The sequence below is a fragment of the Bos taurus genome, chromosome 13 (genome assembly GCF_002263795.3).
Source record: "Bos taurus isolate L1 Dominette 01449 registration number 42190680 breed Hereford chromosome 13, ARS-UCD2.0, whole genome shotgun sequence".
Lineage (NCBI taxonomy): Eukaryota > Metazoa > Chordata > Mammalia > Artiodactyla > Bovidae > Bos > Bos taurus.
In genome coordinates this window covers 3,155,962-3,164,688 of record NC_037340.1, presented here as the reverse complement: position 1 = coordinate 3,164,688, position 8,727 = coordinate 3,155,962, and the positions used below count along the sequence as shown (strand labels likewise).

Sequence of the window (8,727 nt, the reverse complement as noted above, 5' to 3'; positions counted from 1 at the left end):
TTTAACCAACAGAGCAATGAAATTAAATCCCAGAATCCCAGCTCATCAGCAAACATACAAGGTAATAAGTTCAAATTGTAAAGGGAAGTTAGTGAGCAGCCAGAGATAGCCTTTAAGGAAACAGTCACTTTCTTATATTAAATAGTATAATTAAAAAGTGAGATGACAAAATGACCAGAATATTTCTCAGTTAACAAAGTAAATGAAAGGTAATAAGATAATCCAAGAAGTACATAAAGTTGAATAGTATAGCCATGGTACTCAAATGAAGCAAATTAAACTGAAGCATGATTCCAAATAAGTCATGGGATATAAAAAACCAGACCCCGTGGACTGTAGTCTACCAGGCCCTTCTGTCCATGGAATTCTCCAGGCAAGAATACTGGAGTGGGTAGCCTTTCCCTTCTCCAGGGGATCCTCCCACCACAGGGATTGAACCCAGGTCTCCTGCAGCACAGGCAGATTCTTTATCATTTGAGCTATCTGGGAATCCCTATTTGTCTTTAATATTTGGAAAGTCCTGCTTTAAGTAGCATTGATTCAGAGTGTAGAATTTCATTTCCAAAAGGTTCAACCACAGTCCTTGATTTTATAATGAATATTTTCAAACTCAATACTTCACTTCTTTCCATCTCTCTCAGTATGCTTCCTAACTTTTTTCAGCTTTTAAATTGTCAAAAAACTCAGACTATACAAAGGGCAGAGGTATTGATTTTCACATCTTGCATATGGAACTCAAAGGATACTGTCCAATAGTTGTGTAAGAAATAAGTATTAGCTATAGTTTTCAAAATAATAAAGATGGTCAATCGGAAAGCTAAAAATACAAATGTAATAGGACTTGTAATAATAAGATAGAATGGATAGTAAAAGCTGTTCAATTCTCGATTTTCATGGTAGTAAGTTAAAGATTGTTGGGGTCCTTTAATGGACCAGGACCTGGCAGTCCGGAGGCGACGATAAAAAAGTGAAAGAGATAAAGAGGCAGATACTCCTTGGTTTACGCAGGAAGCCAATAAAGTCCTCGACCCAGGACTCGCGTCTCTCACGAAGGCACTAGACGCCCTCTCGAGGGGCTTGAAGGCACAGGGCGCCTTCTCGAGAGAGTCTTAGAGGCCCAGGCAGGAGAGTGAACAAGACGGGTCTCTGCACTCCAAGGAATCAGCCGAAGAGAGAGAGAGAGAGAGAAGGAAGGAAAGAAAGAAAGACACATGGACCCAAGCTCTGATGGAGAAAAGGTGCTTTAATGATTTTTCTGTGAGTATATATAGGCTGTAGTACAAGAAGTTTCTTTTGTCAATGATAAAGATCAGAAAACCAAATGTACAGTAACCGTTACCAAGGGAAAAGGGATGATGATGGTCACAAGGTCAGAAGACAATCCATACCTCAAGAAAGGGGGATCGAGACTAAGCAGTTTTGTCGTAAAGAGAACGTTTACTAAAGGAGATTCAAGCCTGTCTCACACAATGACCCCAGTTCCTGGGAGCAGTGTGCTGTTCCCCTTAAAAACAAACAAAGGACCTGTGAGAAACAGCATGTAGGAATCCTCCTGTTAAACATTCCCTGACAAAAGATGCTGTTTTAAATTGCTTATAAATAACAAGCTATGACACCCCACTCCAGTGCTCTTGCCTGGAGAATCCCATGGATGGAGGAGCCTGGCAGGCTGCAGTCCATGGGGTCGCAAAGAATCGGACAGGACTGAGCGACTTCACTTTAACCCACTGGAGAAGGAAATGGCAACCCACTCCAGATTTCTTGCCTGGAGAATCCCAGCGACGGGGGAGCCTGGTGGGCTGCCGTCTATGGGGTCGGACAGAGTCGGACACGACTGAAGCGTCTTAGCAGCAGTAGCAACAAGCTAAATTATATTACTTAGACCTATGCTGGCCAATACAGTGGCCACTTGTCATATGCAGCTATTGAACATCTAAAGTGTTGCCAGTCTGAATTGATAAATTCTCTAAGTAGGAAATAGACTTAACATGAAAAAAAATTAAATATCTCATTCATATTTTTTATATTGACTATATGTTAATATTTTGAGTTATGGGATTAAGTAAAATATGTCATTAAAATTATTTCATCTATTTCTTTTTACTTTAAAAATATGGCTGCTAGATTTATTAATGTTACATTACATTACATTTCAATTGGACAACACTCATCTAGAATTTTAGAGCTAAAAACCAGGAGAACCAAAACCAAAAAATGTTAAGAATAGTTCCCTCTGGAGAGTAGGACAAGTGTGGAGGGAAAGGCTTCATGTTTTTATTTCTGCCTTTTGTATAGTCTGAATTTTTAATATGAAGTTCATCTACTATTCTTTAAATGAACATTTAATTAAATACAAATAAAAGATAAGGTGTAATAAATAGATTATGATACAGTTTTTTTCTTTTATAATTGAGATTTTATTGGTTGTTTTGAGGATCACTACACAAACATTTCAATTTGTACACAATTCCTCACATACATACCAGAAATCTAAAAAATCATATAGTTGTGATTCTTAACAGTTATTCCAGTGACTTTCTAGCTTAAAATTTGGAGCAAACTTTTCTTAACAGGGTAGCAAGTACCAATATCTTCAAATATTGATATGCTGTTACATCATAAGTCCCACTGATTCACAATTTAATATCATATTCACTACATACTCAAACTGTCAATTGTTCACAGCACATTAACCAAGTTACTAGGAAAACTGGACTACCACAACCAAGGATGTTATAGAGCACATGAAATTCTGATCAGGAGAGCCAAGATCAAAAAGTGGTTTCCTGTAGAAAATAATTCTACCAAAGCAATATGTGAAGAGATGTAATTTAAAGTGTTCAAGACATTAAATGCACAACTGACTCCAAATTGCCATTTATATTATAGGATATGCTTTTATATTATAGGATATAAAAGCTTTTATATTATAGGATGCTTTTATATTATGGAATGTAAAAGCTACCCCCCATCTATGGAACATTAAGCTGACACCCAACACAATCAAAACCTCCTGTATCTAATATCCCACTATTTTCTGGTTGTACCAAAAAATAAACAACCAGAAAATGATTTCACCTCTTAATAAAAAGCATTTACACTTAAAAAATGGGATGAGGTGGGATTCTCTCCTTTTAAAAAATGTTTTTAGGCTACCAAAAAACTTGCATTTACAAAATAGTTGATAAATATTCCTCTGGATTGTACAAGAAGGGAAACAGGGACCGCTGGCAGGACTGGGTGTGTGGTATTAATCAGACTTGGCTTCTTTCTCGTCTTCATCAGAGGCTGGGCTCTCCTCATTTTTAGTCTCTGCATTTTCTACAGGTAAGTCTCTTTAGTCTCTTGGTTATCCACTTCTGCCTGTTGTCCCTTTGCTCCTCTTTTTCCATTTGTTTACGCTTTTTTGTTTGAAGATTCACCCTTTCCCACTGCCTTTTTTGGCTTATTTCCACTCTTTCAGGAGCGGGTTTGCTGACAGCCTCCCCAACCTCCCCTTGGGCTCCTCCTTCGCCACCCCCTCAGTGGAGCTGACCTCCTGGGCACCATGGCAGCAGACAGGCAGAGCCGGGTGCCTGTGGGCGGCGCCATCGAGAGCCTCTGCAGAGCTGAGTAGCCTGGCTGTGGCCACTCCTCTGCCCAGACTATGGTACATTTTTAAAGAAAGGATTAGGTGGGTGTTTGAGAGACAGAAATCAAAAGGACAAAGTGAGGTGAGTGAAGCAGATTAAAACGTGGAAAAGATACAGCTTTCAATAGATAAGAAAAGAAGGAAAGGAGCAGTAGGTAATTGTACTTGGGAAGGGAGGTTAAGCTTGTAAAATGTATCATATTGATCAATAGGGCACAGTCCAGTTTAAAACTCAATTTTAGGGATCACTGGATAGTTTCCTATATATTATATTAAGTAATAATGTAAAATAATTAGTAGCTGGTGGCATTGTGATGGCTAATTCAAATGTAGTTAGCTTTATGCTTAAGTAATACACACATGCTCCAGTTTAGCAAAGACAGACTTGCTTGTAATGGGTCACTTTACTAAAGAAGCTTGTCCTTAACTTAAAGAACCAACAAGGAAGTTCAGAACTGAATATGTTTAAATATTATCTTGAAAATTCAACACTTCAATTTTGCAGAGCTTCTAGAAAAGTAACATCAGGGGAAGAATGTGGATTTTCTATTATAATTTTGTTGGGGGGAGTTTATAATTTCCTCAGTTCTGTCTTGTCACAACAAAAATTTGAAGCAGTGGACCAGCGTTACAGCTCCGTGTTACAGCTCAGTTTTATTTAGAAAGTAAAGGAAAATACATCCTCAAAGTGTGAGGGAATGCCAACCCAAAAGACTAGAAGAGAAGAAAGGTTTAACTCCTCTTTTTATATGTTTTTTCTCCTCCCCTGGGCCTGCCCTATGTAAATTGGGCTAATGAGGAGTGATGTTTGTTTTACCTCACTGTTTGAGGTCCTCACTCCAGTCCTCGGACCTTCTTTTGTTCTATTTTCACAGGTTTTTCCCTTCTTTGTCTTTTGGCCACCGCCATTCTGGACTCCTTTTTCCTATTCTAACTACCTAATGTTCCCCCCCTCAAGAGATGGGAGGCCCAGTTCTTTGGGAACAGGGGCATAGAAGCCTTTCTGGCTTACTTCCTGCTGAGCTGGGATGGGGAGGGGCATTGGGCCTCCCCCTCTTGCCAGTCTCAGGCCTCAGAGTCCTTATAGTGGTGTCCATCCAAGGGTGAGTGATATTTTCTGTGGTCGGCTGTAGTTCTATATATCACTGTTGCATTGGCACTGCATGTTGTAGCTTGTTGACTTGGGCAGAGACAAAATGGGTTAGACAATTGATAATACATGGAGCAATCACAAGCAGCATCAATATGGTGATGGCAGGGACTAGCAGGGGCATTAGGCAACTCCAAATTCCCATCACCAGGAATATTACCCAAAGAGAGATTGTAGCCACCCAGAGAACTCTCCAGCTCATTCTTTGAGATAATGTAGGGTCTGAATGTTTTTCTTGAGGACTGTGAGACTTTCTTTAACTTATCTGGAGGTATTTACCCAGAAACAACATGTCTCATTCAAGATGGCTCAACTCCCTCCTTGTTCAGGGATCAGGAGATCCATCCCCTGTCTGTTTTGGAGTACAACCCCTGCCAAGCTGTGTTGCTCTTTAGAGCTGTTCTGAGAAATCTTATCCCCATAAACTTAATTTTGGGGGTGTTCATTAGAATGGCATTAATTTGTCATTCTGAATATGTATCTGAGATCTCCCAAGGGCTCACAGATATATTGAGTGTCCTCTTCTGTTTTCTTCCATGGCTTGACATGTGAGCAGTGAATCCAGGAGTCATGTCTTGGTAACTTGACTGCTGTGGGACTAGAAAGTATTACAGGGTAGGGCCCCTTCCATTTGGGCTGGAGTTGAGCCTTTGGAGATCCATCTTTCCAGACTTTAATTAGGACTTGAGTCCCTGGAGCATATAGTGGTGACTCTTTAGAATCTTTTGGGCCTTGGTTGGCACCTCACAACTGTATATCCTGTTGGAATTGCCCAATGGCCATGGTATAAGACCAGAGGGTCTGAGCCTCTGGATCTATGAAGAGGTCATTGACATAAACAAAAGGCCTCCCTTATAGCATCTCATGAGGACTAAGACCAACCTGTTTCTTAGGGGCAATACAGGTGAGGAGGAGAGCTATTGGTAAAGCCTCCTTCCATCCCAGGGAGGTCTCCTGGGTTATCTTATTTATTGCTGATTTTAAGAATTGGTTGGCTCTTTCTACTTTTCCTGAAGACTGATGCCTCCAGGCACAATGGAGATTAGTAAGCACAAGCTGGAATCAAGATTGCCGGGAGAAATATCAATAACCTTAGATATAGAGATGACACAACCCTTATGGCAGAAAGTGAAGAGAAACTAAAAAGCCTCTTCATGAAAGTGAAAGTGGAAAGTGAAAAAGTTGGCTTAAAGCTCAACATTCAGAAAACTAAGATCATGGCATCTGGTCCCATCACTTCATGGGAAATAGATGGGGAAACAGTGGAAACAGTGTCAGACTTATTTTCGGGGGCTCCAAAATCACTGCAGATGATGACTGCAGCCATGAAATTAAAAGATGCTTACTCTTTGGAAAGAAAGTTATGACCAACCTAGATAGCATATTGAAAAGCAGAGACATTACTTTGCCAACAAAGGTCTGTCTAGTCAAGGCTATGGTTTTTCCAGTGGTCATGTATGGATGTGAGAGTTGGACTGTGAAGAAAGCTGAGTGCTGAAGAATCGATGCTTTTGAATTGTGGTATCGGAGAAGACTCTTGAGAGTCCCTCGGACTGCAAGGAGATCCAACCAGTACATTCTAAAGGAGATCAGTCCTGAGTGTTCTTTGGAAGGACTGATGCTAAAGCTGAAACTCCAATACTTTGGTCAACTCATGCGAAGAGTTGACTCACTGGAAAAGACTCTGATGCTGGGACGGATTGGGGGCAGGAGGAGAAGGGGACGACAGAGGATGAGATGGCTGGATGGCATCACCGATTCAATGGGCATGAGTTTGAATGAACTCCGGGAGTTGGTGATGGACAGGGAGGCCTGGTATGCTGCGGTTCATGGGGTCGCAAAGAGCCGGACCTGACTGAGCGACTGAACTGAACTGAATGCCCAATGCTTTAGAGATCTGTCAGGTGACCTTAGAATTAAATGATGTCCCATTGTCACTTTGTAATGACCAGAGCAGACCAAATCTCAGAATGATTTCAGGGAGCAGTTTTTTTTTTAACCACCTCTTCAGCCTTCTCAGTCGAGGTGGGAAAGCCTTCAATCCATCCTGTGAATGTATCATGACCAATAGGTATTTATACCTTTGAGAAACTGGCATCTGGGTGAAGTCCATCTGCCAGTCCTTTCCTGGGTAGGTCCCACATTGTTGGACGGGCTGGGCCAGCTGGGGTCTTCAAGCTCCTTGGGTATTGTTTTATTGGCAAGTGGGACAAGAGGAGACCACTTGCCTTATAGTTGTTTAGAGGCCTGTTCCTCTGAAGGACCTTTCTAGTAATCTTTGGAGGATCTTTTCCCCTAAATGAGGATATTTAGTAGTCTCCAATTTTGAGACCATAGAGGGAAAGCCTTTGCCACCAGGTACTTCAGGCCAATTAGCTGAGCTCATAGCCCTGACTCGAGCTTTAGAGCTGGGAAAAGGAAAAAGAGTAGCCATTTACACTGACTCCAAGTATGCCATTCTGGTGCTACATGCATATGCTGCTATTTGGAAAGAAAGGGGTCACTTGACCATCTGAGGGTCCCCTAAATGAGTGGTGGCATGTAAGGAGTTAACCAACTTCCATTGGAGGTTCCCAGGGAGGAAAAGGAGTCTCTCTTTGTGGAACCATCCCGTATGATCTTGAAAGCCCTCACTCTTAGCTTTAAGAGTCTCACCTTCAGTGTAGGAGGGAGTTTCTGGCAAATTAGTCTGTGGGACTAAGGCGGCAACCCCTATTAGGTCATTGTTCTGTAATGCTGCTCTCTTAGCTGCCTGATTGGCTGCTTGGTTCCCTCTTGCCACTTCTGTGCTCCCTTGTTGGTGTCTTTACAGTGGAGACTGAAACCTCGGTGGCCAGATGGAACTGCCTCCAAGAGCCTAAGGATTTGATCACCATATTTGATTGGGGACCCTCTGGAGATCTTGAACCATTCGCCAGGTTCCGCCCTTTTTCTTTACAGGGAGGATTGGGATGTTACATGGTGAATTGGTGGGGACTAATATCCCAGAGGCAAGGAATTTATTTATTAGAGGCTGTAGTCCTTTCAGGGCTCCTCTTCTGAGGGGATATTGCTTCTGGTTAGGAAACCAAGTGGGATCTTGGAGGACAATGATGACCAGTTCAGCTTGGTGGGCTCGTCCAGGAGTCCCCTGGTCCCACACCTGGGGGTTAATTTTGTCCTTCCATAGTTTTTGGTCCCTTTCTATTGAAGAGGGTGTGATGAGTTCTTCAGCAGTAACCAGAAGCTGTAGGGCTCTAGTGGATGAAAAGCTTCCCATCACAAGGGTGGTCTCCAGTTTAGTGAGTATATCCCTTCCCAATGAGGGAGTAGGACACTCAGGGACCACCAGAAACTGGTGGGAAATTATTTGTCCATCCAAGCAACAAAGAAGTGCTTGGGTGAATCTTTTAGTAATTGTTTTTCCTGTAGCACCCAAAATGGTACAGGTTTGGGAGAAGAAAGCTCTGGAGTAGGAGGTCAGGACAGAGCAGGTAACCCCTGTGTCAGCCAAGAAATTCTCAGACCTACCTGCCATATCCAGTTGTACCCTTGGCTTCAGTCCCGTGATGGTTATCTCTGACAGGCGGGCTGGCTGGAGTGGGCTGCTTCAGTCCTGTTGACCCATTGTGAGGGAAGGCTTGGTTCTTGACCTTGAGACTCTTGGGTCCCAAGGGCAGAGTGCCGCCAAATGTCCCAACTGATGTCATTTGTAGCAAGCCGTTTTAGGAGACTTGTCATGGTTTGGACAGTCTTTGGTCCAATGGCCCACCTGTCTACAGATTAGGCATTTACTTCGTGCCTTGTTCTTCAAGGACTCAGGGTTTGCCATTGGGCTTCTCTGGATGGCAGCCAGCATCTGGGCATGGCTTGTCTCTTTCCTTTTCTCCCTTTCCTGGGCCTTGGCCTCCCTCTCCTGTTCTCTGTTATAAAAGGTATTGGTGGCTGTCTGGACCATCTCATCTAA

The 8,727-nt window shown here is 42.4% G+C and overlaps 1 pseudogene; it reads right to left on the bottom strand.

Moving 5' to 3' along the window:
• Positions 1 to 2,935: 2,935 nt before the first annotated feature.
• LOC100848820 (non-histone chromosomal protein HMG-14-like) lies at positions 2,936 to 3,655 on the bottom strand (annotated as a pseudogene).
• Positions 3,656 to 8,727: the final 5,072 nt, after the last annotated feature.